Genomic DNA, 23507 nt, shown 5'->3' on the forward strand with positions numbered 1-23507 from the left:
CCAGAAATTCCAAAGAGTAAGCAATTCAAAAATACTAACTTTAAACAGCTATAACTCCCAAACCCTTTGGCCTATGGTCCTGAAATTTTAACACAAGATGTATGAAGAAGTTATCTACAACTTTGTTATTAACCATTTTTACAGCAAACATCATTTTCACTATGCAACACACCAAACTACCAAATCTGTCCAAAAACCCTCCCAACTCGAATTATAAAGCAACAATACTTTTACTTCATGTAAGCATTCAAATTTTGACAACACAAAGTCTACCAACAGTTCAAGCATACCAAATACACTCAAGAAAACATAATGGTAAAGCCAAAACTATTTATTTAAATTCCTTTATTATTTTACTTAGATACTTAGGTTAAATAATAAACATATACCAAATGTGCATTATAAATTCTCAGAAATTTACAGTGCCCCAAAAGACTACTATAAAAGTTTCATGCCATTTTACCAAGTAAAACATTCTATGTAAAAATGACAAGGCAAAAGGTCTTGAAATAGCATAAATAGAAAACCCTAGTGAAAAGTATCAAGCAATAGATTTTATATTTTTCTTATCATCCATATGGTACTAGGACAACCTCCAACAAATTTCATTAATATTGGATTCATAAATAATTTATAAAAATTCATACAATGATTACCTATTTATAAAAGAAAAATCTATAACTACAAATCTATACATGCACAGATGTTCAAATTTTTACCAGAGCCCATACATGTCAAGAATAGCTTACCACAAAAATTTCATAATTTTTGAAGCACAGGAACTCTAGATATAAAATAAACAAGTTTGCATGCATTCAAAAATACATTTCAAGTTTCAATTTAAATCTTCTAAAAACTTTACTGAAAATGCTAATATTATATTTTTCCTAAATACTACACTTCACCAAGATCTTAACCAAATTTAAACTACAAATTTTGGATCTCCCAAACTCCAGATATAAAATTTACAAATCAGCATGAAATCTAGAATTAAATGAGTTATCCTACTCTCTACTATCGCTGACCGGTGGGACCCGCGAATCAGTGACCCCACTTGTCAGTGAAACGAAACAGAGCAGCGGCACTGTACAATGCTTGCGCGGCCATAGCTCATCGCCGGTGAGTTCGCCGGTGGTGGCATCCACACATTAGGACCCCCATGACCTCCCGAACCTATTGACCTACTCGACCAAGCCTATCGTCGGAGCTAAGCACGGTGGCGGCAGTCATGGTGGCACGGTTGAGCTGGATGGCGGCGCTACGCTGGCGGTGACCATGGAGACCCAAATCACAACTAGGATGAGCATCTACGATCCCTATCTAACATAGCGCACAAGCTATCGTAGCAAGAGGTGGACGGAGATGGTGTGGCCACGATGACGGACTCGGCGACGGAACTCCGGTGAGCTCGTGCGTGGTGCTAAGGCTTACCGAGCGCGGTCAGCGAGCATGGGCAGATGAGGTGAGACTTGGAGAGGGTAGTGGCATAGCTGCGGTGGTGAATGGGTGAGGTAGAGTGAGCTAACGCCAGGAATGGCGATGGCGGACGCTCAGCGCTGCGGCTGCTGCTGCGGGCGAGCGCTACAGCGATGGCGGAGCAAAGAAATGGAAATGGCGAGTGCGGCTCAGTGCGGGCGGGTGTTGGGGGTGTTAAGGCTGGCTCAGGCCTGGCAGATCAGGGCAACAGTGACACATGGCCGTTGCTAGCCACCACGTGGCGGCTCGGCTCTATGCCGGTCAGCCACTGAACCGTTGCCTCAGTTCAATTCAGTTCATTCAGTGAACACTATGCCGAGCCTGACGACGTGATGTGCAACGAAGAAAACTCCAAGACCGTGGACTATTAGCAAAAATTTCCTACACCAAAGTTGAAGCCTAAAGTACCAGCTCCAATTCTTATTAAAGAATCATGTGCTAATTCGCAACCAAAACCGAGTTATATCATCACCAAGTCGGCTTGTCAGCGCTGTCAGTTAACTGACTTGGCAAAAATGTGCAGTGTTGAAAATAGTTATTTGATGATTTTTGTGAGCTCTAAAAGACTAAGCTATGCACCATATTATCCCATGACCCAAAAATAAAAGTTGTTCCCCATGACAAATACTACAACTTTGCTTTAGTGACCACCTACATGCAAAGTCTCTAGCATATGGTTCAAACTTGGTCAAACATGCTACATTCAAATGATGGTATTCATTCAAACTATGGCTTGGTGTCCAATTTGCCCCTAACCATGAATACCAAAGTTATTCATAATGATACTCTAAACATGTTTAAGCTAATTGCAAGGTCACACAATCATTTCATGCATTGGTCACACATAGGGCTATCCAGGTCAACCCATGTAACCTTACTTAAGTGCTTGATCATGAAAGGTGACATTCATGAACAATGTTCCATTTGCTAACCTAAGTGTTGCTAATACATTTTTGTGCCTCATATCAACCAATTACATGTATACACTCATGGTCATATGCCTATATATATAAGGAAACATGAAATAACAAGCAATGTTGCATATGTTTCAATCAAATGTTTCAAGTGTAAATGCTTATATATGAATGCTTGATGCTCATGCTCATGCTATGCAAGTCAATTTATGCAAGGCTAACACCTAGGGTGTTACAGGCCCTCCCCCTTATAAAAATCTCATCCCGAGATTTGCAAGACCTACAATTCTTGGAAAAAGGCGAGATAAACCTCTCGTAAATAATCCTCTCGTTCCCACGTAGCATCTTGTTCGCTACGATTGTTCCACACCACCTTATAGAACTTAATGATCTTACTCCATGTTACTCTTTCCATCTCTTCTAACACTCGGATTGGCTTTTCTTCATAGGTCAAATCCGATTGAAGCTATACTGTTGGTGGGTGCAATAGCTTCTTCAGGTACACGAAGACATTTCTTCAACTGAGAAACATGGAAGACATCAAATATTGCACTCATCTCAGGTGGAAGTTGTAATTTATAAGCAACATTCCCCTTTCATTCTAGAATTTTGTATGGCCCTACATATCTAGGCGAAAGCTTCTTTTTCATTCCAAATCTCTTCACCCCTTTCATGGGTGATACTTTCAAGTATACATAGTCACCCACTTCGAAAGTCAGTGGTCATCTTCTTTTGTTAGCATAACTCTTTTGTCTCGATTGAGCTGCCTTCATATGCTATTGGATAACACGCACTTGCTCTTCAGCTTCATTGACAAAGTCAATACCAAAGTATCTCCTTTCACCAGGCTCAACCCAATTCAACGGAGTTCTACATTTTTTGTCGTACAAAGCTTCAAATGGAGCCATCTTGATACTTGCTTGATAACTGTTGTTGTAGGAGAACTCAGCTAAAGGTAACCACTTCTCCCATGAACCTTTGGAAGATATAACACAAGCTCTTAGCAAATCTTCTAAGATTTGGTTTACTTGCTCCATCTGTCCTAAAGTTTGTGGATGGTATGCCGAACTTCTGATCAATTTAGTTCCCAAAGCCTGGTGCAAGTGCTCCAAGAAATGAGCTATGAACTATGGTCCTTGATCTGAGATTATAGTCCTAGGCACTCCATGTAGTCTCACGATCTGAGAAACATACATCTCAGCATATTTCCCAACTATATACCTCGTGTTCATAGGTATGAAATGTGCGGACTTGGTGAGACGATCTTCAATGACCCATATTGAATCGTGACCTTTCTATGTCATTGGAAGGCCTATGATAAAGTCCATACTGATTTCTTCCCATTTCCAACATAGAATAGGCAATGGCTGAAGTAATCCAGTAGATTTCATATGAATAGCTTTTACTCTACTGCAGTTATCGCATCTAGCGACATAGGCTGTGATCTCTTTCTTCATCTTAGTCCACCAAAAATGGGTTTTCAAATCTTGGTACATCTTACTACTACCTAGATGGATAGACAATTTGGACGAATGAGCTTCATCTAAAATTTGATTTCTAAGCTCACTGGTCTTTCGGTACCACAAGTCAGTCCTCAAACCATAGCACACCTCTTTCATCCAATCTAAAATGCTTAGTTTCCTACTCTTGCATTTTTCTCTTGATGTGACTTATGCCTACATCTGTCTGCTGCAGCTCTATGATTTTGCTCTCAAGTGAACAACTGATCGTGATATTGTGCAGTACAACAGGATGTATCAAATTGAAGCCATCTTCTAACATTGCTTCCATAGTATTACAATGAGATTTCCGACTGAGTGCATCAGCTACTACATTAGCTTTCCCTTGATGATAGTGCACTTCTAAATTATAGTCCTTAATTAGCTCTAACCATCTTTGTTGTCTCATGTTCAGCTCTAGCTGGGTAAAGATATACTTGAGACTTTTGTGGTCAGTATATATATGACATACATTGCCCAACAAATAATGTCTTCGTATCTTTAATGCATCAATAACTGCTGCAAGTTCTAAATCATGTGTAAGGTAGTTGACTTCATGCTTTCTCAATTGCCGAGAAGCATATGCAATAACTCTGCCTTCTTGCATAAGCACACACCCCAAACCTATACCTGATGCATCACAAAATACATCGAAAGGCTTCTCAATGTTGGGTTATGCTAAGATAGTTGTGGTAGTTAACAGAGTTCTGAGAGTGTGAAAAGCTACTTCACATTCTGGTGTCCATTTGTCCTTCTCATCCTTTTGAAGTAATCTGGTCATGGGCTTAGCTATCTTTGAGAAATCTAGAATGAAACGACGATAATATCCTGCTAACCCGAGAAAACTCTAAACTTCATGAACTGAAGTCAGGGCTTTCCAATTCATGACCTCTTGTACTTTTGATGGGTCTACAGAGATTCCATCTCTTAATAAGATATGACCTAGGAAAGGTACTTTGCTCAACCAAAATTCACACTTGCTAAATTTTGCATATAGCTTATGCTCCCTAATCTGGATAAAACAATCCTCAGATGCTCTTCATGATCTAATCTCATTTTCTGAATAAATCAATATATCATTGATAAACACGACCACTGAACTTGTCGAGCTCAGGCATGAATACCGAATTCATCAGGTACATAAAGTAGGCAGGAGCATTTGTTAGTCCAAAAGACAACCAAATACTCATATAAGCCATACCTAGTAGAGAAAGCAGTTTTAGGTATGTCCTCTGGCCTGATCTTTATCTGATGATAGCCTAGTCTCAAGTCAATTTTGGAAAATACCTTTGCCTTTGCCAACTGATCGAACAAGATGTCGATGCGAGGCAACGGGTACATGTTCTTGATGGTCACAGCATTGAGTGGCCTATAATCTACACACATTCTCAAGGATTTGTCCTTCTTTTTCACAAACAATGCTAGACATCCCCATGGAGATGAACTAGGTTGAATAAGACCTTTGTCCAATAGATCCTGTAACTGAATCTTAAGTTCTGCTAACTCATTAGGTGGCATTCTATAGGGCCTTCTTGAGATGGGTGCCAGTACCTAGCACTAACTCAATCTTAAATTCCACCTCCCTATCAGGCGGCAAACCTGGTAACTCCTCTAGAAATACATCTAGAAACTCACAAACCACAGGGATATCACAAAGGGTAGTGGTTTGGATAGCATAAGCTAAGTGTTGGAGTTCGAAGTTGCAGGAGAGTGGTACTAGAAAAGCATTCCCTCCCTTGGGTTCTCTCAACATAACAGTATGAGTGCTAGTGTCGATGAGAACACAATGATCCTTCATCCAATTCATGCCTAAGATTACACTATTGATAACCCAGACAATATTATCAAATCCGTTATGTACTCCCTCCCTTGTATAGAGATGAGCACATCTTTGACTATCTTATTTGTAGAAATAGTAGCCCCTACTGAACTTATATTATAACCCCCCTTGCTTACTTCAATTATTTTCTAATCATGTCTAGATGCAAATGCTTGACTCATAAATGAATGAGAAGCTCTCGAATCAAATAAAACAACAGCGGGATGCTTGTTGACAAGAAACATACTAGCCATGACAACTTCTCCAGTAGGCACTTCCTCAACAACGGTATAATGCACGTATCCAGGACGTGCCCTTGAGTTCACCTGCCTCTAATTGTTCTGATTCGGATTGCCATTCTTCTTGGGGTGGGGGCATTCCTTGGACCAATGCCCCACTTGATTATAGTTGAAACAAGGTTGATTACTCCTAAATCCGGTGGAGCTTCCCTGACTACCATTTCCTTTTGGTAAGGCAATAGTGAATGCCTTACGAAATGCTTTCTGAGGCCTGCTATTCTAAGCTTTAGGTGGTGGAGGCCTAAACTTGGGGTGCAGGTGGATGGAATTGTGGCCTAGCTGTGATAGGAGCTTGGGACTATGAAGATCCGGAGGCACCTGCCTCGAATGCCCTCTTGTGACCCTTAGTGGCCGCATGCATGTTATTGTGGTTTTCTTGGGTCAAAGCATCACTAATAAACTCATTGTAAGTGGTGCACTTGGAATTGGCCATGGTCTTCATTAGTTTGGTGCCTAGACCCTGCTTGAAGCTCTCTATCTTCTTCTCCTTGGTATCCACGAAACCTAGAGCATACCTGGATAGATTGTTGAATGCAGTGCATATATTCTGTGAGGGTCTTTGTCCCTTGAGTGAGCCTCATAAATTCAGCCACTTTCATGCGCATTAGGCCTGGGGGAATATGATGCCCCTGAAAAGCCAACTTGAACTACTCCCATGTCACTCGCGCATTAGCAGGTAGAGATGACAAGAAATGTGTCCACCAGATCCCTACTGGTCCTTGTAATTGGTGAGAAGCATACTCAGCCTTTAGATGCTCGGTGACTCTTAGCAGACAAAACTTCTACTCAATGGTGTTGAGCCACTCGTCAGCCTATAGTGGTTCCTCTACCACCTTGAAGATAGGAGGCTTCCTATCCAGAAATTCCTTGAATGTGCTGTGCTGATTTGGCTCAGCCCCTTATTCCTGTGGGTGGCCACGAGCTGTGTTCTATGCGATAAGGCGTAGAGCTTCCTCCATTGTCCTTTGACTCCCCAAGAACTGGGCAAAGAACTCTTGAGTAGATGGCGGTGGCGGTGGTGGTAAGTCATCGCCGTTGCCATCCTGGCTGCTACTGGCTCCTACACTGGGTGCGCATCATCTATGAAGTTGCAACAATAAGCGATTATTGGTTGATGTCACAAGATTGCAAATGAATTTATAATCATGCCAAACTGAAATTACTGGAGACAATCTCAAATTCATACAATAAAAACAGAGGCATAATAATTCATTCTCGCAACATGACACCACCAATTTTATCACTTATCGGACTCATAGCGCGTTAATGTTCAAATCATGATCTCTGATAAATTAACTAGATTTCGCATTAGCGTTTAACCAAACGCGCGATAGTCAGGCAAATAACAATATTACATGATAGTCCAATTACCAATACCAAATTCAAACTACAAGTCCATTACATAACCAGTGATGATACATCAAGCACTTCTACTAAGTACTAAGCGATCTAATCCTCATCATGATCACTATCGAGGTCAGAGATAGGATCATCTCCTTCCTCAGGCTCCACCTCTTCCTCGTCCTCATCATCATCTTCTTCCATATTTGGACCATCTTCTTCCCCATCCAGGATTGGGTTTAGCTAGTTGTTTAAATAGTGCACTTCATGCTGAAGGTTCATTACTTGAAGTTGAGCCTATGCAAGCTGCTAATGTAAGCCCCTTTCAGCATGGTTCTGGGCGTTACTCATGTCGTGGTGCCTATCTCGCTCTATCCTTATTGTAGCGACATGGTTTTCTGCTGCATCACGCTGATGTCTAGCTATGGACACCTCCGCACAGGCGGTCTCCAACTGCTCTCATAGTCCTGTAAGCACTGCTTGATCATTAGCTCTAGCTTCTTGAGCTGCTGCTCACTACTGATCCACTTGTTCCAGTTGGGCATGAAGAGTGCCCAAAGCTGCATAGGCTTGGTCAGATTCCCATCGGGCTTTACTTGTGGCGTTCTTTTGCTTACACACACACTTCTTGAGCTTATGCTGTGTGGCTTCAGCTCTCATGAGTTTGTCCATGCAAGTGGTGTATGATTCCTGCCAGAAATCCCTGGTGTCCTGGCGTGCACAAAACATCTTCATCACCGCAAACATTGCACTCATGGAGGGACTAGAGCTATTTGCTCGCTCATCCCGATCTCTGATCAATGCATTTTGGTTACGTTGTTCCCAATTTGTGGTGGATGAATCCACCCAAGGAAACATACTCGCTGCACTGCCAGTGAGTGCATCTCCATGCTGTTGGCAGATTTGCCTCAAAACCTCAAAGGCCACAACTTGGGAAGCCTCCCAAGGAGTCTTCCCTTCCGATTCTGCCTTCCACTCCTGCCAGAAGGGCAGTTGTGTGCGGGCTGGTATAGTTAGCCGCACCTCGTACCATGGCTGTCCCTCTAAGTACTCTTCAATCCAATGAAAAAGGGGTGATTTATGGTACCCTGCAAAGTGCAGAACTCTCCACAATAGGGTAGGTGTTCCAAAAACCATCAGGAAATTCTCACATCCAACTGGTGCTACCATCTGTACCATCAACATGTACACTTTGTGAGACAAGGCCATAATGGATAAGAGTTACATAACCGAGTAAGAAATTTATAAGGGGAGGAATAATGTAATTATTTGAATGGTAATTATCATGATGCATGCTCGTTCCGTACGTCCTCACAAACTTAGGAAAAATTGTTTCTAATGGTAGACACGGTGGCATACATACGTTCTCTCATATATAGCATAACTAGTCGAGCTACACGTTTCGTTGTTAGTGTACCTGCATAAAAGTTTCATTTCAGCCCAAACCCATAATGAAATATGCAGAATGTAAATTTAAATACTTCCATATATGTATACCCATACATATACTTCCATATCAAAGCTACCCGATAATAGTTTATACCCACAATTAAATATGCACCACATACACATGCAAGCATGCATACATAGTCGTACCAAAGCTAACTCTCCCCAAACCACACGCTCACATCTTGCGGTCATGCCACTCATCAGCTTACCTTGGCAGTAGAGGCATTTGATCCATACATTAGCATTTAAGTGAATGGCATCCATACAATAACACGCCATATGGACGATGAAGTAAAACCCCCCATACTTAAATAGCCACCTATTAGTCCTTAATTTGGGCATAAGGAAAGTGATCATTGGCACACTTTAGATTTCAATACCTATTTATATAGCTATTAGTTGCTAGAAAGGATTTTGGAAAGCAAAAACTTTTGTTTTAAATACATATGTGACAATTAACTGTTGAACCTTGCTCTGATGCCAGCTGTCATAGAACCGACCAATTTATAAGAGTACAAGTACAATGGCAGCCCACAAGTGGTTGCACTATCATACTTGAACCCATATAAACCCGGTAGTCCATCGAGTACCACGACGGGTCTCGATAAACGATTTACAACAACCAAGATCGTACATGATTCAACATACATGTCACATATTACATAAAGTTCACAGATACATTTCCATCATCAGAGTATGAAACAAAGTTATTACAAAACTGAGTTTGATAGATAAAAGCGGAAGCAAATTAAGTTTGAAAGTAAAGTTTCCAACATAGTTTAATATAGTGCCGAAATATGATCACAATCCACAAAAGCATGTAGAGGGATTAATAAAGAAGCCTACCCAAGGCTTACTCCTCATCCACAGCGGGATAGAAGCAACTCTTGCAATAACCATGATAAACAGTGCCATCTGCAACAATGGGAAATAAAACCCTGAGTACGGGAAGGTACTTATCTAGACATACCCATCATAAACCAGAAATAAAATGAGTCCAAGGATCATGCAAGGCTGTATAAGTGGAGATAGCTTGACAACATTTTGCATGAAAGCAATTAACTCAGTTATACAATTATGATTCCATTATCAAGTTAATTATAACTATCCATCTCTAAATTAGCCACTAATCCTGTGCCAAACATGTGGTATATCATTTTAAAAGCATACAATAGTAACCATAGCAGGTATTGTAATTCCATATTCATTTGAACCATCATGTTCCATAACACAGTTACTACGATGTTGGGACTAGCCAAGTTTCTCACTATCCGGGAGAGACGGTGATTCGAATCGATTTCCACCAGCAGAGAATTTATTCCTAACATAAACCCAGGCAGACCAGATCATTAGTCGTCTTAGGTCACCTTTGGTACAACTTAGGTACACATTTTGCGGGTTCATACCGCGCTGCACAATCGAGGACACCAAATGCCAGGATGTTTAGGCCTACCCTGCCCTTGGGCTCAGTTTGGCTCCCTGCAAGGAGCGCACAACAGAACAAGACCCGACCTGAGTTGAGCTACTCGACTTCGGGGTCAGAATGAGTTATCCGGCCTAGCTAAATGATAGGCATGCATTCAATCTTGTCAGAAGCGCCAACAATGGTACGGTCCTTAATCGACACAGAATGAATCACATGAGTCAACCTATGCATAAACTCTGCCCGGCCTTGATTTTTCTTTTACCCCATGATTCTGTTCCACGATAGCAAATATAGCCAACTGTGCTCCGGTATCCACCTATATCTCGCAGGTGACAGGAAATCACCCGACTTCTACCAGTCTAAGCATGGCTAAGCATATATTCGATCCTGGACCTACACAGGGTTACGGTGTATATATCTAGACAAGGAATTTATATGCATCAAGTGGTTCCATTCAACTCTTATAACCTAATGCAGCAATCATAAGAACTTAAGTAATCATTTGTAAAATACTGGGAGACTTAGAATGCTCCGGGGCTTGCCTTTCAGAAAGGACATGGGGCGGTGATCAGGGCACTCCGGAAGCTCTTCTAGGTTTTGCTCCTCACCTTTGGGAGCCACGGCTTGAGGATTCTCCTACTAGTCCCCTTCCTCTACTTCGTCGAACTCCAGCAACGTTATTTCTTCCTCCGATCCTAGATGCATGAATGTGGCATAAGGTATTGCGAATGCGTATATGTTGACAAGTATAGTTGCATGATCAGTGAGGAATGCATTCTTGTAAGTATTCTTAATAGCATGTAGCTTCTAAGGAATAACAAGTGTATCATGTTTTACTGAGTATGTGCATATCTCTTCTTGATTATTTAATTAACTACTTCAACAATGCATCTACTATATCACCAAACAGCAGCTAATCATTTTACTCATAAGTGAAGTTCTACTTATCCAAATGCTATGATCTTGGACTTTCTGGAAAGCTTATAAAATTGTCTACAACTCTTATTTAATCAGCAAAAGCTAATTCACAATTATCTCAACCAAAACAGACAAGCAACCCAGTGCTATCCAGAAATTCCAGAGAGTAAGCAATTCAGAAATACTAACTTTAAACAGCTATAACTCCCAAACCCTTTGGCCTATGGTCCTGAAATTTTAACACAAGATGTATGAAGAAGGTATCTACAACTTTGTTATTAACTATTTTTACAGAAAACATCATTTTCACTATGCAACACACCAAACTACCAAATCTGTCCAAAAACCCTCCCAACTCGAATTATAAAGCAACAATACTTTTACTTTATGTAAGCATTCAAATTTTGACAACACAAAGTCTACCAACAGTTCAATCATACTACATACACTCAAGAAAACATAATGGTAATGCCAAAACTATTTATTTAAATGCCTTTATTATTTTACTTAGATACTTAGGTTAAATAATAAACATATACCAAATGTACATCATAAATTCTCAGAAATTTACAGTGCCTTACTAATGCTACCAAAAGACTACTGTAAAAGTGTTATGCCATTTTACCAAGTAAAACATTCTATGCAAAAATGACAAGACAAAAGGTCTTAAAATAGCATAAATAGAAAACCCTAGTGAAAAGTGTCAAGAAACAGATTTTATTTTTTTCTTATCATCCCTATGGTACTAGGACAACCTCCAACAAATTTCATTAATATTGGATTCATAAATAATTTATAAAAATTCATACAAGGATTACCTACTTATAAAAGAAAAATCTATAACTTCAAATCTATACATGCACTGACCTTCAAATTTTTACCAGAGCCCATACATGTCAAGACTATCTTACCACAAAAATTTCAAAAACACATTTCAAGTTTCAATTTAAATCTTCCAAAAACTTTACTGAAAATGCTAATATCATATGTTTCCTAAATACTACACTTCACCAAGATCTTAACCAAATTTAAACTACAAATTTTGGATCTCCCAAACTCCAAATATAAATTTTACAAAACAACATGAAATCTGGAATTAAATGAGCTATCCTACTCTCTACTGTCGCTGACCGATGGGACCCGCGAATCAGTAACCCCACTTGTCAGTGAAACGAAATAGAGCAGCAGCGCTGTACAATGCTTGCGTGGCCAGAGCTCGTCGCCGGTGAGTTCGCCAGTGGTGGCATCCACACATCAGGACCCCCACGACCTCCCGGACCTATTGACCTACTCGACTGAGCCTATCATTGGAGCTAAGCATGGTGGCAGCAGTCATGGCGGCACGTCTGAGCTGGACGGCGGTGCTACGCTGGTGGTGACCATGGAGACCCAAATCACAACTAGGAAGAGCATCTATGATCCCTATCTAACCTTAGCGCACAAGCTATCGCAGCAAGAGGTGGACGGAGATGGCGTGGCCATGACGACTGGACTTGGCGGCGGAACTCTGACGAGCTCGTGTGCAGTGCTGAGGCTTACCGAGCAGCGGTCATCGAGCACGGGTAGATGCGGTGAGACTTGGAGAGGGTAGTGGCATAGCTGTAGTGGTGAATGGGTGAGGCAGGAGCGAGCTGACTGTCGGGAATGGCGACGGTGGATGCTCAGCGCTGCGGCTAGCTGCTGCGGGCGAGCGCTACGGACAATGGCAGAGTAGAGAAATGGAAATGGCGAGTGTGGCTTAGTGCAGGGTGGGTGCTGGGGGTGTTAAGGCCGGCTTGGGCCTAGCGGATTAGGGCAACAGGCAACACGCGGCCATTGCTGGCCACCACACGGTGGCTCGGCTCTATGCCAGTCGGCCACTGAACCAGTTGCCTCAGTTCGATTCAGTTCATTCAGTGAACACTATGCCGAGCCTGACTGACGTGACTTGCAACGAAGAAAACTCGAAGACCAGTGGACCTGTTAGCAAAAATTTCCTACACCAAAGTTGAAGGCTAAAGTACCAGCTCCAATTCTTTTTAAAGAATCATGTGCTAATTCGCAACCAAAACCGAGTTATATCATCACCAAGTCGGCTTGTCAGCGCTGTCAGTTAACTGACTTGGCAAATATGTGCTAAGTGTTGAAAATAGTTATTTGATGATTTTTGTGAGCTCTAAAAGACTAAGCTATGCACCTTATTATCCCATGACCCAAAAATAAAAGTTGTTCCCCATGACAAATACTACAACGTTGCTTTAGTGACCACCTACATGCAAAGTCTCTAGCATATGGTTCAAACTTGGTCAAACATGCTACATTCAAATGATGGTTTTCATTCAAACTATGGCTTGGTGACCAATTTGCCCCTAACCATGAATACCAAAGTTATTCATAATGATACTCTACACATGTTTAAGCTAATTGCAAGGTCACACAATCATTTCATGCATTGGTCACACATAGGGCTATCCAGGTCAACCCATGTAACCTTACTTAAGTGCTTGATCATGAAAGGTGACATTCATGAATAATGTTCCATTTGATAACCTAAGTGTTGCTAATACGTTTTTGTGCCTCATATCAACCAATTACATGTATACACTCATGGTCATATGCCTATATATATAAGGAAACATGAAATAACAAGCAATGTTGCATATGTTTCAAGTCAAATGTTTCAAGTGTAAATGCTTATATATGAATGCTTGATGCTCATGCTCATGCAATGCAAGTCAATTTATGCAAGGCTAACACCTAGGTTGTTACATTAGCTATCCTGATAACTCATTCCGACCATGAAGCCGAGTAGATCAACTCAGTCTAGGCCTCATTCTATAAGAGTGCGCACACTGGAGGTAGTAAGGATGTATAGGGAGCCAGACATGAGCCCAAGGGTAGGCTAGGCCTAAATGTCCTGGCAGCTGGTTGTCCCTAATTGTGCGGCACTAATCGAACCTGTGAAATGTGGACCTAAGTTGTACCAAAGTTGACCTAAGACTACCATGGCTGGTAGACCTAGGTTTGTGTTAGGAATACTGCCCAGCTGGTTGCAACCAATTCGAATCGCCATGTCTCCCAGATAGTGAGAAACTTGAGTAGCCTCCAACATCATAGTAATTGAACTATGGAATTTGATGGTTATCATGAACATGGAATTATTACACCGGCTATGGTTACTATTGTTATGCTACTAAATGGTATACCACATGTTTGTCACATGTTAGTTGCTAATCTAGAGATGAATAGCTATAATTAACTTGGTAACCGAATTATAAATTGTATAGTTGAACTAGTAGCTTTTTATTCAAAATGTTGTCAAGCTAGCTCCACTTATAAAGCCTTGCATGATCCTTAGAGTTACTTTATTTTTGGTTTATGATGGGTAAGTCTAGCCTGAGTACCTTCTCGTACTCAGGGTTTATTTCCCACTTGTTGTAGATAACATAGTATATCATGGATTTTGTAAGAACTTCTTCTGTCCCGCCATGGATGAGGAGTGGGCCATGGGCAAGGTGCTTCTATATATCTAATTTATGATACTTCTGTGGGATGTGATCACAAACTAGCAAGTATTTGAGCGATGGTGTGAGATGTTAGTTTCAAAACTACCCTTGCTTTTGCTACTACTACTTTATTTGAACTTGGGTTGTAATAACTTTTTATTGTGCTCCAATGGATGGTAATGTATTTGTGAACTCTATGTAATATATGGCATGTATGTTGAATCATGTATGATCTTGGTTGTATGTTGGTGATGAATCGAGACCCTTCGTGGTACTCGATGGACTACTGGGTTTATATGGGTTCAAGTATCATAGTGTGACCGCTTGTGGACTGCCATTGTACTTATCCTCTTATAAATTGGATGATTCTATTATAGCCTAGGGGATCAGGGGCTATACCCATCGGGTACGCTCGCACGCACCCTCTGAGAAGAAGCCTGGCCGAGCCTGACTCTGCCACGACCTCCACTTGGGGCCCAAGGGCTTGCCTAAGCCCTAAGGATCCTGATCTACGATGACACTTTGGCTCGACCCTTGGCTCCTACCCTACCAATGATGCCAGCCAAGGCTTGAGCTGCAAGAAGACACACCCCGAGCTACCAAGGCTCGGGGGCTCCTCGACACTGCCCCTTAGGGCATGGCATTATCGGCCACTTTCCTGATAAGGCCATGCATGGGGCATGACACAAGAAGACAATGCTTCCCCATGGCCTCCAAGGGCTTGGAGGCCCCCTGAGCCCGCATGTTAGTCCTTGGAGCCGACCTCCTTCACCACCAAGAAGACTCTGGAAGGTCCACCTAGTGGAGGCTGATCCAAGCCGACATAGCCTGACACGCAGAGTGTCAGAACAGAGCAGCCAGATGATGCCCAAGGCTTCTTTGGCTCCATGACACCGCCATGGTCCACAGCGCATCGCTGCAAGGACCTCCTAGACTCTGGCACATGTAGACCATTGACTATTTCTCCTAAAACTGCCATATACCTGACCTATCTCATTATATAAGGGATAAGGTCAGACCTAGAGGGGGACGATCATCAGAAGATAGATCATTCCATTCCATTCAATCCTTGGGCCTCCGCTCTGCACCGAGAGCAAGGCAACCTAGAGAGGGTTATCGAGAGCTCCTCCATGGCATCCCATCATCTTCCTTGTCTCCGACTGAGGGGAAGACTCCACCAACGGCGAGACAACCTTAGGATTAGCACTGAGCTAACCCCCTACCAAATCTCTCTACAACCCTATTGTAACCTCCAATTTTGGGTGCTTTTGAGTATAAGGATCATCAACTACTGGACATAGGGCATCGATTGGCCCAAACCAGGATAAACCATTGCATCCTCTCTATGATTCTTGTGTTCTTGAGTCCACCCGAGCCAACAATGCTTGCCATGGTTCTAACCCCACGATAGGCATCTAATTAACTTGTTAGTAAATAATGAAGTACCTTTTATAATAATAGCCCTAATTCCTTGGTTAAGGAAAGTTGTACTCAATGTTCTTAACTTTGTTTAACTTCTATTTATGCAATTGTGTGTCTCACATCATGCATCATATCATGCATCCCATCTTGTTAAGCAAGCATCATTTATTACGTGTAGAATATGAGAGTAAGAAGGATCGTGTTGATCAAGTTTCAGAGAAGGTCCATCCACCATTGTGTTGGTGCCAGGTTTAACCTCTAGATCTTTCTGAGGAAACTAACCTTCTCTACAATGCAGGCAAGCCCTGGTGCATTCCACCCTTCTCTAGCATTTACAAAACTTTATTACACTTAAGTCTTGTGAGATGTGCATTAAGTAATTAGGAGTTGGTCGAATACCGTTGTTGCATGATTACCTTGATATTCAGGTATCCTTAGGTTGTACCCTACTAGTATGATAGGTCGATATCTCTAATCCTTATTAATGCTTAGACTTTGGTAGAAGTCAAATGATAGGTTTCATTGTTCACTGAGAAACTGGTTTTACCTTCTGTTTCTCAGCTCTATTGATGGCTCATGTGAATACCATGATAATGCTTATGTTTAAATCGAGACCGGGTGGGTGGCTTGCATCGAGAATGGAGTCTCAATGTAGTGCTCTGCCTATGTCAATTGAGGACCATACTATTGTAGGCCACCGTATGGTCGAGATCCTTGCAGTACTAGCCACATACTCTGGTAAGCCTGATACCTCAGGCTATTCTTTTATGGGAAAGGCCAACCGCTCACTAGGAGTGGAGAGATGGTGAGAGTAGTTATACCCACCCTACTGGAAACATCAGGGATGACATACTGTGGTAGAGTCGCTATTTCTCATGTGGCACTGGACCCATTCTTGTTTTGGAGGATCCGAGTGAAGGCTTGATATATGTAGGTCTGGGACCTGCATATGTCATGTAGTACAGGAAACCCCAGCTAGGCCTAATCGAATTCGAATCAGTCGTGCTCCTAAGTTATGGAGACTCGATCCTCTGACCTGCATCGTAGATAATCAAGGAAATAATGGTACTAATGGATACAAGCTGATATAAGATGAGATGATTAAAGAAGTGATTGAGCTAGATCAAGTGGAAATTGGATACTACTGATAACTTAACATGAAGCTAAAACATTGAAAGTAAGGATCCAGTTCTAGTAAGCCTTTCTGCAAAAGTTATTCTTGATTAAAACTTTCCCTTCAGCCAGCATACCCTTGGAGTCTTTTGTTTTAGTTGGGTAAGACTTGTTGAGTACCCTCAAGTACTTAGGGTTTGTTAACCCCTGTTGCAGGTGCTGACTAGTGCTGCCAATCGAGGTCATGTTGGTGGGCTCGATATGATCTGGCTGTCTCTCCTACCTTAGGTGCTTACCTAAGTTGCTTCTGTAGTTCTACTGATCGTTGAAACTTAAAAGTTAAGTTTTACCTGAACATGTTTTGTAAACTAATGTTATAAGTCTTCCGCACTCCAATGTAAGTTATTTTTGTACCAAATGTTGTAATGTTGTGGTAACTCCATGTTGATCCTATATGAGTTATAAATTGTGGATGATTTGGGTTTCCCTGAGGACACCCGACAGACTACCAGAGTTATCTGGCTCTTGTGTGTAGTAGTCAGAGGTCATTAGGACAATGACATGTACATGTGTGCCATATAATTTGGGTGGTTCTGCCACACCTAGGTGAGGTGGCGATAGTGGTGATTGTATGATGAACACCTCAAGAAAAGGACTAGGAGCTATCATGAAGACCCTAATGATTACTTTCTTGGAAATTGCTCCCAGCAGTTGCTGCATTTTCATTGTCAATTTTATTGACTTGATGATATGAAGGTGAAGGTCCTCACTCGAAGCTAGTTGGTCTTGGCTAGTTATAGTTGTGATTGTTTTTGGCTTGGGCTCTAAAGATGGTTTCTTCGTCTACTCTCTTCCTAGGGTATGTATGTGACTTGTAGAATTTTTGCATGACTTCATAAAGTTTTGAAACTATTCTTGGTGGCTCTCAAATGAAGTGTGATGCGCATTGTACCATGCAGGAGCCCCTTGATTGCTACTATGATAACCACATCATCTGGTACATTTGTCAATTGTGCTTGATTTGAACGAATCTTCAAAAATATTGGCTTGGGGTTCTTTCAGTTATTGTTTGCAGTTCAACTAATCTGCTATTGTGAGTCCTACGGGCTAGAATCCTTGGAAATCAATCAAAAGATTAGCTTTCAGTTGTTCCTAGGATTGGATTGATCTTGGATGTAGTGAGGAGTACCATTGCTGAGCTAGTTCTTTTACTACCATTATGGGTGCTATGTTAGTAGGTTTCATCGCCTCCGCTAGAGATTATTGCTGCTTCAAAACTCATGAGGCATAGCCTTGGGTTTGACTGGCCATCATAAGTTGGGAGCATGTTAAAATTGTATCCTAGGGGCCATTGTGCTATTTGAAGATTTGTTGACAAGGGAGAAACTGGATCAATCGACATGAATGAACTTTGATAACTTTTCTCCTACGAAGCTTTTGCCGCAAAGGTTGGGTCATCAATATGTATGACTTCTTGGTTGACACTATGAATTTTTTCATGTTAGTGACAAAGTGAGGCTTCGGCTTCTTTTATCTTTTCTTTGAGTGATTTCTCTCTTACTTTTGCTTGATTAGTGTTAACAAATACATAAAAGCACTGGATTCTATCTCTCCAACAAATAAATCGGAGTTCTGTCCTAGTAGAGAAGCTAATGCTCTACGGTACCACGACTGAGGACTCATCTATGTTCTAATTTTAAACTCTATTTGTTAGGGTCAAGATACCCTAGGTATCTCAAGGCACTAATTGGTTAGCCACTTGGGTGGCCCAATAAGCCAAGGCCTAGCAACTACAGCCCACCTAAGCCATGCAGGCCCTAGGCCAAATACCAAGCCAAGCGATCCATCATGACTTCTCCCTTTTAATTCCATTACATGCTGTGCTGTTGAAGCTCGCCCTCTCCCCATCTTCACCCCTAGGAAAGGATAGGGAGAGGCTAAACTTCATCAAGCACGCTAGCCCTAACAGAGATAGGCATGCTCCACTCACTCCAAGAGGATAGAAAGGATGGCCATCTCTCAGGGTGTGAGATCCTAGGGCAGACGCCATCCCTGTATAGACAAGACAACACTACCAGGTGGTGATGACTAGTACAGGCACTGTGTCGCCCAAAGTCAGCCCAACAAGGTAATCATACGACCCCAACCGTTATGGGATGAGTCGCACGACCTTGATCTTGGCTTTACGAGACCAACTAGACCACCAAGGGCCTTGACCTAGCCACCCAAGGTCAAGGCCTATGGCACCACAACCCAGAAAGGCGATTAATGGGCCAAGAGTAGCAGCCTGCTCCCTCACTATCCTCTCATGATGCCACCAGGAGAATAGGAAATGATGACAAAGGCCATAGTGACACCACACTGCATAGGACAGCGGATGAACCACTGCCATGCCAATAGTGCCATCATGACCGACACTGTAGCACCACGCCATGCCATGCCACGACATGGGGAGCAAGACCACGATAACCATGACGACGACCACACCAGAACATGCGATGATGCCAAGGACAAGACCTAATGGATTGGTGGGCAAGTTTACTCGTTTCCCCCTGCCCTTAGTATATTGACCACTCAGGTTGGGAGAACCCATCTCTCCATATGTAACCTGGCCCCCGAACTCTTTATAAGGGCAGCCAGGCCTCCCTTCAAGGAGACAAAATCTCTAGACTCCATTCTGGCTTTCGTTCTCCTCACTCCTACCTTGAATCCCTTAGGTTACACACCCCCATTGTAAGACTTTAGAGCACTTGAACTGAGGAACACAAACTCGCAACCATATCTAAGACTGGTCATAGGGCTTTGGCCTAAACAAGTATAATTTCCTTGTGTCTTTGAGTGCTACCATTGTCTTCCTAGAGCAGTGCAACACACATAAATTCACTTGTTGGTTTATAAAACATCGACACTATTCGTTGAGGAACCCTTGTTGATCTAAACTAAACTCGTGCTTATTCTAAACATTGTCATAAAGGAAGCTCTTCTCAATGGGCCATGCCTTTTTAATGCGTCTTGACCTAGTTTTGAAAATAAGCTTTGCTTTACACTACTACAAAACTAACCTTCACTGTTGGCCCATCATTGCCGATTCTTAGCTTCAAAATTAGAAAATGATTGGGGGTCCCTAAAAACTGGTAGTGAAGGTCCATATCACTACCGGTTCGTGGCTTGAAACAATAGTAAATAAATGTCACTGCCACTTCATGCCTTGAACCAGCATTGATGTTGTGCTATCACTACTGGCTTTTGGCTTCAGCCGACAATGATAGTGAAAGTGCACCAAGCCCTTTAGTGGGGTTTGGATGATTGAATGACAATGTGATTAAAGGTCTAACCCATTTGCTAAGTGTGGATAGGTAATAGGTTATCTCATAGGTACTTAATGAAAGCCAAAATGATGTGTTGTTGTATAAACAAATCCAGTTTAAGCACAAGACAACAATGCAAATAGAATTCATGCAAAGGCTTATTTATTGTGGGATTTCCATGTACTGTGTGAAAGCAAGCTCGTAAGAATTAATTAATGAGACATGAGGGATTGCATATGGAATGGTCTAATATTTGAAGCTTGCTAAATTGAAATGAAAATGATAACAATACAAATAAATGGTTGATTCAACACAAGATGTGACTTGATGGCTTGAGATGGTGAAGATAGCAAGGAAAGGCTTCGAGGTACTAAGCAAGGGTGAAGGGCAAGCAATGGTTTGGTGACCGAAGAACCTAGCTAAGGTGAAGAAGGAAGTACTTGCATTTAGTTGAGGTACTAATCAAGCTATGATGGTCATGTTAATGTGAAGGATCAAATCACTATTGAAGTGTTTGATGGAAGTGACTTGATACATTTGGGATTACTCAAATTTGATGAATGGAATCAAGTCACGTGCTCAAGATGGCTATGCTCAAGTGAAAAGATCAATATCAACATGTTGGCACCCTCACTTGATGAAGATTGGAATACACGGCTTCGGTTGAAAGAGATCAACTCAAAAGGATTAAATTTGTTATACTTTTAAATTTGAGTTAATAGGAATGCCATACTATTAAGAGGGATGCATCATGTTGATAGATAATGTTTCATAAGTGCTCAAGCCAACCCATGTGAGTTTTGAGTGTTTGAGGGACAAAAGACCTAATCTGCTTTTGTTGGTCTACAATACCGGACGTGTCCAGTATTGATACCAGACGTGTTTGGTATGTGCCTAGCTAGGATAAAATTCTTATTGTTCTCAGGTTGGTTCATCAGGAGTTCTGATGTGGGTCGAAAGTTCCGACGGTTGGGAGTTCTAGCATAGGTCGGGAGTTCTGACGTTTCACGCTTAACTGACTCAGAGGTTCACTATCCTGGTCATACCGGACATGTCCGGTATTCATACCGAACGTGTCCGGTGTGGACGACCCGAGGCCAACGGCTAGTTTTCAAAATGCCTTAAGGGTTGGGAGTTCCGACGTGAGTCGGAAGTTTCAGCATGCGTCGGGAGTTCCAACACCTCACAAACTTCAACTCAGTTACCTAGTTTTCAAAATATGCTAAGGGTCGGGAGTTTCGACGTGAGTCGGGAGTTCCAATGGTCGGGAGTTTTGACATTCATTAGGAGTTCCGATGCCTCACATTGTCACTGTAACTTTGTTACCGTTGGCATAGTGTAAGTCATACCGGACGTGTCCGGTATGGCAACGGCTATAAAACGGCTAGTTTTTCCAAAGGGGTTATAAATACCCCCATGCCTCCACCTTTGGAGGCTGCTGATTCTGTTGGTTGCTATACACGTTTTTGAGCCTTGCCAACTCTCCCAAATCCTCTCTTAGTGAGTGTGTAATCCAAATTGCCAAATCAATTAGTGGGTTGAGAGAAATTAAAAAAGAGAGCAATCCAATCACTTGAGCACTTGTGCATATTGTCAATCTCATGATTCGCATTTGTTACTCTTGGACTCTTTAGTCATAGATGGTTAGGCGTCGCCGAAGAGCACCCGAGAGATTGTGATGTGCCTCGGAAAGTTTGTAATGGTCGATTTCACCGCCTCGGAATCAACTAGTGGAAGGAGGAAAAGGAGTTGGAAAAGACTTCGGTTAGAGTGACCTTCGTGGTACCCTCTAGGGCTGACCTTCGCTGGGTCACCCGTAGTCCCCCTCAATGGAGAGTAGGACTCAAACTGAGTCTGAACTTTGGTAAAACAAATATCGTGTCTCAATTCGCATTTATTTGATATTTGTGTTGCTCTAGCTCTTGTGTAGGCTCTCCGTGTATATTGTCATTTCTAGTAGGTGCCTGCAGTTTGGTTTGAAGATAGAAATCGAAAGGAGCAAGTTCGGGGCTGATCTACAAAAATCATGTATACCAGGACACGTCTGATATTCATACTAGACACGTCCGGTATTAGAGCTCAGTACTAAAAATATTTATTCTCTGTTCTAACTTTGTGTTGTAGGGTTGTAGCTTCTAGATATATTCTTTATACCTTGTTTACTCTGTGGCTAACTTGTGAGGGGTGGTATTATTCTTAATTTGGAGTTTCCATTTTGGAAACTCCCTTTTCTAATTGTTTTCGCATTTAAAGGTGTTAATTTTCAGAAATGCCTATTCACCCCCCTCTAGGCGGCATCCTAGGTCCTTTCAATTGGTATCAGAGCTAGGTTCTCACCTAAAGCTTCACCGCCATGAGAAAATGATGTCGACGCCTATCAAGTTGGAGCCGGTGCTTCTCCAAAATGATGATTCAAACTTTCTACCTTGGTCAATACATGTACTCAATGCTTTTAGAGATATTAGTCCTCTTGTTGAGCATATTGTGGATGCAAGCATACCTCTTCCTATAGTTGATTGGAGCAACTATAAAAATTTGTCAAAAGAGGAAGAGATATGTGTGCAACTCAATGCTCAAGCTATTAATGTCATGTTGAGTACATTGAGTGCAGAGGTTCAAGATGAGGCAATCTTCAATGGACAACCACCTCCGGAGAGTGCTCATCTCATTTGGACTAGACTTTCTGATTTATATGGAAAATCCAATTGTGATGATGCACTTGAGATCAAGTCAATGGAAAGTATGTCCATTATGTCTTCATGCAGTGAAGAAGCCTCACAAGACCTCAACAGCGTCGAGCCAGAGCAAGAAGTACAAGCAGCGCATGACTTGCTGTCTGCCTGCACATACCGGACGTGTCCGGTATGGCCGAGGTAGCAGACCAGCAAGCAGCTGTTTGCAATGATGCTCAAGCCTAGTGGTGACCAAGTGATGAGTCAACCTCAGTATCTCATGATACTCATCACTTGTGTCTCATGGCCAAGAAAAGCAAGAAAAAGAGTAACAAGAAAGATCAAGGAAAGGAGAAAGCACAAGTA

This window comes from Miscanthus floridulus, chromosome 8, assembly GCF_019320115.1.
Source record: "Miscanthus floridulus cultivar M001 chromosome 8, ASM1932011v1, whole genome shotgun sequence".
NCBI classification, from domain to species: domain Eukaryota; kingdom Viridiplantae; phylum Streptophyta; class Magnoliopsida; order Poales; family Poaceae; genus Miscanthus; species Miscanthus floridulus.